At 36.5% G+C, this 6,234-nt stretch overlaps 1 long non-coding RNA gene across 7 annotated transcripts; it reads right to left on the bottom strand.

Moving 5' to 3' along the window:
• Nucleotides 1–106: 106 nt before the first annotated feature.
• Nucleotides 107–2,988, bottom strand: LOC131017187 (uncharacterized). Of its 7 annotated transcripts, XR_009099467.1 has the most exons (7): nt 2,732–2,871; nt 2,446–2,575; nt 2,025–2,193; nt 1,711–1,806; nt 1,539–1,630; nt 884–1,255; nt 107–783 (listed from the first exon to the last, which is right to left on the bottom strand). It is a non-coding gene; the product is annotated as an uncharacterized LOC131017187 (long non-coding RNA). The 7 variants fall into 7 exon arrangements; XR_009099464.1 differs by lacking the exon at nt 2,732–2,871 and adding an exon at nt 2,878–2,988 and having other exon boundaries at nt 884–1,630; nt 2,025–2,173; XR_009099463.1 differs by lacking the exon at nt 2,732–2,871 and adding an exon at nt 2,878–2,988 and having other exon boundaries at nt 884–1,630; nt 2,025–2,183.
• Nucleotides 2,989–6,234: the final 3,246 nt, after the last annotated feature.

Genomic DNA, 6,234 nt, shown 5'->3' on the forward strand with positions numbered 1-6,234 from the left:
ATTCCGTCGCTGAGGACAACAGATTTTGTAGAATTTTTTTTCTTTTATTTATATAAAAGTATTTAACCTAATAACGCAATATTAATGTAGCTTATTCAATAAAATATAAACCACAAAAGAAGTCTTATATCACATTAATTCATTGAAATCCAACTTAACAAAATATCATATGTTCAATCTCCAACATAAACAAGTTAAAATCAAATTGTTCAAAATAGTTCCACAAAGCTCCAACATCTAAAGATAAAAGGAATCAAGAGGTTGTCATAATCTCGCTCATAATCTCGTGTATCCCTTTGGCAAACTAATCGCAGAGGTCTTCTAGCTTTCCTCCGATCAAGCTCTCTCAAAACATTAGAGAACGAGGATTTCATCTGTGTGAGCTCCTTAGGCGGCTTGTGATGGTGACTCTCTGAATGTCTCCTTAATTTTAGTTCATCCTCTAACTTGTCTTCGACTAACTTCACTGCATCCTTGATACGTTGCGGCTCCCTCTTTCAAGCAACTTTATACTCCGTCATTTGCTTCATCAAATGATCAATTTAATTCTGATTTCTCTTCTTCTCTTGCATCAGTTCTTGATTTCGTGCCTGGGATTGCTGCAGTTCCCTCTTCAGAGCTCTTACCAACTACATATCCAATGCATGCTTTTCTTCGAGGCTCCAAATTTTATTCAGTACTTTAAGCAACTCGGTGGATGTTTTGAGGCTGTAACTCGACTCTCCAAATTTGCCATTTGAGACTACAGAACTGTTTGAACTGACTGCAATGCGGAGGAGCAATCTGCAAGCAAAGATAGATTAACCTATCATCATGACAAGCAAGAGCGACAAAATTGCAGTTCCCTTCAATCTATATGATCAGTATGTAATAAAAAAAATACCTCCATTGCGCTAGAACATCTAGCAGGTGGCAGAGGCCGGTGAGCTTGGCCAACCTTGTCAACTCTTGCAGTATGCTGTGCCAGTGAAGCTGCAAGCTGCTTTCTAAAACTAATGCCGCTAGTCTCCTGTGGAAATAGAGAGCAAGAAATTTTGACAGAGCCTACAACCACAAGCTCTAAGATAACCCCAAGCTCCAACTACGAATCAAACAGCGAAAGAATGTGCTCGTCAAACCTCAAGACTAACCAACTCCATTTTCATTCAAAACCAATTCATTTATCCACATGCTATTCTCAAAATAAAGGATCATCGTATACAAAGGCTGCTCAATTCAACGAGCCCGAAGCAAGAAAGCTTCTCATATTAGTCATCTAGAAATTCGACAAAAAAGTTGTATCAAAACTACAAATGATCCAAGCAAGACTGAAGTAAGAAATTAGAGCAAATGAATTCAGAGAATCAAATTCAATCATCCAATGTGATCAAATACATTAAAGGTTTGGAAATCAGAAACGAAATAGGAAATGCATAACTTTCTTATAGAATAGAATAGAATTCATAAAACAAATAATTCCTGAATATAATATTTTAAAATGCAACGAAAATTATATTGTATAATATTAATATAAGAAAGAAGAGATAGAACCCCTCTACCAGCTTGCTCTATGAACTCCCTGCATGAATACAAAAGCTATAGCTTGTCTTATGTGCTGGAGTTCGTCCCACGAGGATCCAACATACTGATACTGCATAAGGATGGAAAGTATGTAAGAAATTTGACCTCTCTAGAATCATCTAATAAGTATTTCTGTGAATAATCATTTACCTCAGCCGATGCTTTTACACACCAGTTTTCCAGTCCTTGTACACCGGCCTTAAAAGGATGTTTAAAACTCCAAAGAAATGCATCATCTTATAGATCCTATCATAAGACATAAAAGGGTGTTTAATTAAAACTCCAAAAGAATCTAAGAATCATCTAATGGCACAAAGGGAAGTGGTGCATGGAGATAGAGAGTAATTAGTGCAGCTGTAACTCAAACTATATATTAAAAGAAGGCTTGAATAAAATAACACAAGATGCGTTTGTGATGAAATAACAGATGTAAAAACAAACAAAATAATCAGCATTAGTTCTACCTTATGGAGAAATGACAAATGGAAAGCCTCGTCAAGCTAGCACTTAAGCCCAGCAATCTCGCTGCAAAATTGGGAAAGCAGAAGGCCTTGGCGCACTCTGCTGAGCTCTAGCTCTTTCAAATTCCTCAGTTTACTTAACTCCCGGCTCCCTGCATGAATCTGTATTCTCCTAAATGTGGAATAGTAAAACTAAGCAACATGAGCACAACTACAATTCTTAAATAAATAAAACTCACTTTCCTAACTTATCAGATACATGTATTCGCTAATCATACTTAAATTCAACAGAGTTATGACTAATTTAAAGCACAGACATGAATTCTAATGCAAAACTCCAGATTTTAACGCAGAATGCACTTTGCTTCGTCAATCACGTGAATACCACACTCAATTTACTCAAAAAGTGGCAAAAAACACAGACCTGACTTCTATGATTGTTATTCCACTCCGTCTCGCCGTGACGAATTACAATTATTTCTGCATATTTAGGGGTAACAGTTTCGATCGTTCAACCATTCTCAGCGCAATCAAATTCAGCAAAAAAAGAGGATCTGAAAAAAAAAAAAAACATTAGAAACGAATAAATTAAAATACGAACACATAACAATTAATCGCATCAAATTTATGTCGATTAAAACCAAGCAGTAGCAACACAATCGCATCAAATAATGTGAATTTCAATTCTCGCGAGGAAGATTCAAGCGTACATTCTTCTCTAGATTGCAGAGATAATGAGAAATTGAGCTCTACAGGCTTTCAATTAGTTTATAACCATGAAGCCTTCGATCTGTGCTCTCTCTCTCAATTTAATTAGCTTAGAAGAAGAATTGAAATATACGAAGGATGGACTTACCTGAGTGAAGGTTGAGAGAAGAAGACGATGAGTTTAATTTAGGGTTTAAGAGTTGCTTTAGAAAATTGGCCTGCTTTCGCTTATTCCTTATTAAAATTTTAACGACAGAGTAGTTCTGTAGTTAAATTTAATTTATTTAAATAATTCATGTTTTTTTATTTTTAATGACAGAATAATTCTGTAATTAAATTTAAATTATTTAAAAAATTATTAATATTTTTTATTTTTAACGACAGAATAGTTCCGTAGTTAAATTTCAATTATTTAAACAATTAATATTTTCTTATTTTTAACGACGGAACAATTCCGTAGTTAAATTTAAATTACTTAAATAATTAATTATTCCTTACTTTTAACTACGGAATAATTCCGTAATAAATATTTATGACGGAAATTCCGTCGCTAAATTATTTCTGTAGCAAATCCGTTACAATTTCCGTCGTTAATTCTTGAAAATGTAAACTGTCATTAATCCATCGTTAATCTGTTGTAATTTTATGACAGAACTTGATTCCGTCGTTGAATCTGTCGCAGTTCAACTTTTTTTTTTGTAGTGATTATTGTATCTTTTATTGCTTATTTTATATTGTATTGCTTGAACAATTGGGGGTCGGGTAGACCTAGTAAATTAGAACCATTGTGGTTAACATAGCTCGAACACTTGGTAGTTATGATAGTGGAGTTATGTTGCCGAAATTTCGTTTGATTTAAGTAATTTATGATATTTTATTTATTTATTTTCAATTAGAATTTACAAGAATGAGTGATTATCGTATGTGGGATGCATGCGAGATACAATGATCGTTCTGCATTTGAAACGGGACTTGAGGATTTCCTTGAGTATGCGATAAATCAAACGCGCGGCTTACACACATGGAGTACGTAATATTAGGTGTTCGTGTAGAAAGTGTCAACACGAGGCCTGTTTATCTGTGTCTACAGTCAGATAACATGTTACTAGGCGTGAGTTTGTCCACAATTACATAACATGGGTTTATCACGAGGAAGCACCAGTGTATAGGCCGCCAGAATCTATTAGAATGGATGAGGATGATAAGTCATACAATAACTACGAAATGATGGTGTATGATCTTGCTGGTCCTAGTAATATTGAATATCCTCCAAATCTCGAGGAGCCGCCCAATCCTGTTGCTCAACAAATTTATAACACGTTGAATTCAGCTGATAATCCATTATACACAGCCTGTGATACTTATTCACAGTTATCTTTTATAACACAATTCATGAGCATGAAGGTTGAAAACCAAATGTCACAGAGATATTTCAATCAGTTGTCTTTGCTTTTTCTGTAATAGCCCCACCCTAATCATCTCATTATCTGTTAGTATATAGCTAATTAGTTGAGACATTAGATTTTAATATACTAATTGAGTTGAGAATCTCAGCAAATCTGTTTCATACAGGATTAATTGATTAAGTAGATATTAAATATTAAGAAATTAGATTACACATTATAGAGATGAGCTAAAGTTTTAATTTATATTACGAGCACAAATACTTTTCCTATTAAACTAGAAAACAACCCAATAATTGTTTATTTGGGCCAAGAATATGAAGGAAAGGATGAGGAAGCCCAAGCCCAAATCAGTTAGCTTCTAATTAGAGTTAATTTATCAAGCCAAATTAGCTACTGGAAGAACACGTATCCCTCAACTTTCCATGCAGCTTTTGATAAACCGACTCCAAACCATATAAAATCTCTCCTCAGGATTAATTTGACCCTTTTTCCTCATTCTGCAAGATCTTAAATACACCGGCAAAACAGTTCATAGCAGCATCAAGCAAAGCAGGTAGTTTTCTTGTATACAATTCAATCAATTCCTTGTGTATAAAAGGAACAATCAAGAACAGCAGAAAAGACATAAAGCATAGTAACGATACAGTATTGTTTCCCCACCATCAAAATCTCAGTTTTACAATAAGCAATAAAGGAAAATAGACTTATAACATATAGAAAGATGATCTTGAGCAGTAGACGGACTGCCACTCCGAGAGGCACCTTAAATCATCAGTTCCTGAAATAGAAAAAATAGGGGATTTACTATTAGTTTGAGGTATTAAAACTGAATTAGGAGATGAATACGGAGTTTATTTAAGATAGGATATTTAACTGGAAAGTAGAGAACAAGAAGAAGAGACAAGCGGCAGCAGCAGTTCGCGGCTGAGGCGGCAACCGCCGGCGCTGCTGCGCCACGGCGGTCCGCACTGGCCGCCAGCAGCAGAGAGAAAGAGGGAGTTTGAGCGCGAAAGAGAGAGGAGAGCAGGGCGGCGGCAACCACCGGCGCTGCATGCGCTGCCGCTGCCGCGGCCGCCGCAAGCAAGAGGGCAGAGGGGAAGATCGAGAGGGAGAGCTGAGAGAAGACAGAGGGAGATCGATCGTGAGAGAGGGAGGAAGATAGATTACCTGAGACAGAGGTGGCGGTGGTGCGACGGAGACGGCGGTGGCAGAGGCAGCACTCGCCGGAGGGGCGAATTTCAGAGGGGAAAGGGAGGCAGAAAACCCTAGAAATTGGGAATTTTAGAATTAGAAAAGGAAATAGGGAATAGAGAGGAAGGAGAAGATGAGGCGCCGGCCTCGCCACGTCGGAGGCGGCGAGAACCGACGATGTTCGCCGGAGAAACGCAGAGAGAGAGAGAGACGGTAGAGAGAAAGGGGGAAGGAAACAGAACGCAGAGAGAGAAAGTGTGTTCTGCGTAGGGCTGTAAACGAGCCAAGCTACTCGTGAGCTATTCGACGTTCGACTCGATAAAAGCTCGTTCGATAATTTAATGAACAGCTCGTTTAGCTAAACAAGCCAAGCTTGAGCATGACGATGCTCGGCTCGTTAGCTCGTGAACAAGCTCGTGAAGTGATTTATCTTAAAAACATAAGATTATTAATTAAATGTCTTACTATATTTTATACTATATGTAGTAATATTTGGATTAAGTATCTAATTAACATCATTCATTTACAAGAAAATAGTAAATATATTATATTTTTGTGAATAAAATAACTTATATATTTCAAAATTAACTTATGTATTAGGAAAATAACTAAAATTTTAAATAAACATTTAAATTTAAAAAGCTCGATTAGGCTCGGCACTGTATTCGACTCGATTAAAGCTCGATCGATAATTAATCAAACAGCTCGATTAGCTAAACGAGCCAAGCTTGAACAAGACACTATTCGGCTCGGCTCGGCTCGATTACACCCCTAACTTCTGCGTGAGAAAAAAAGAGAGATAAATCTGTTTTAAATTCTTAGAAGACTAACTATTTGTTTATCAGATATACCATCAGTTGGGCTCAAACAAAGTTAATTTTATGGGCTTTGTTAATAACATATCTATT

Source organism: Salvia miltiorrhiza, chromosome 3 (assembly GCF_028751815.1).
Source record: "Salvia miltiorrhiza cultivar Shanhuang (shh) chromosome 3, IMPLAD_Smil_shh, whole genome shotgun sequence".
In the NCBI taxonomy this organism is placed as follows: domain Eukaryota; kingdom Viridiplantae; phylum Streptophyta; class Magnoliopsida; order Lamiales; family Lamiaceae; genus Salvia; species Salvia miltiorrhiza.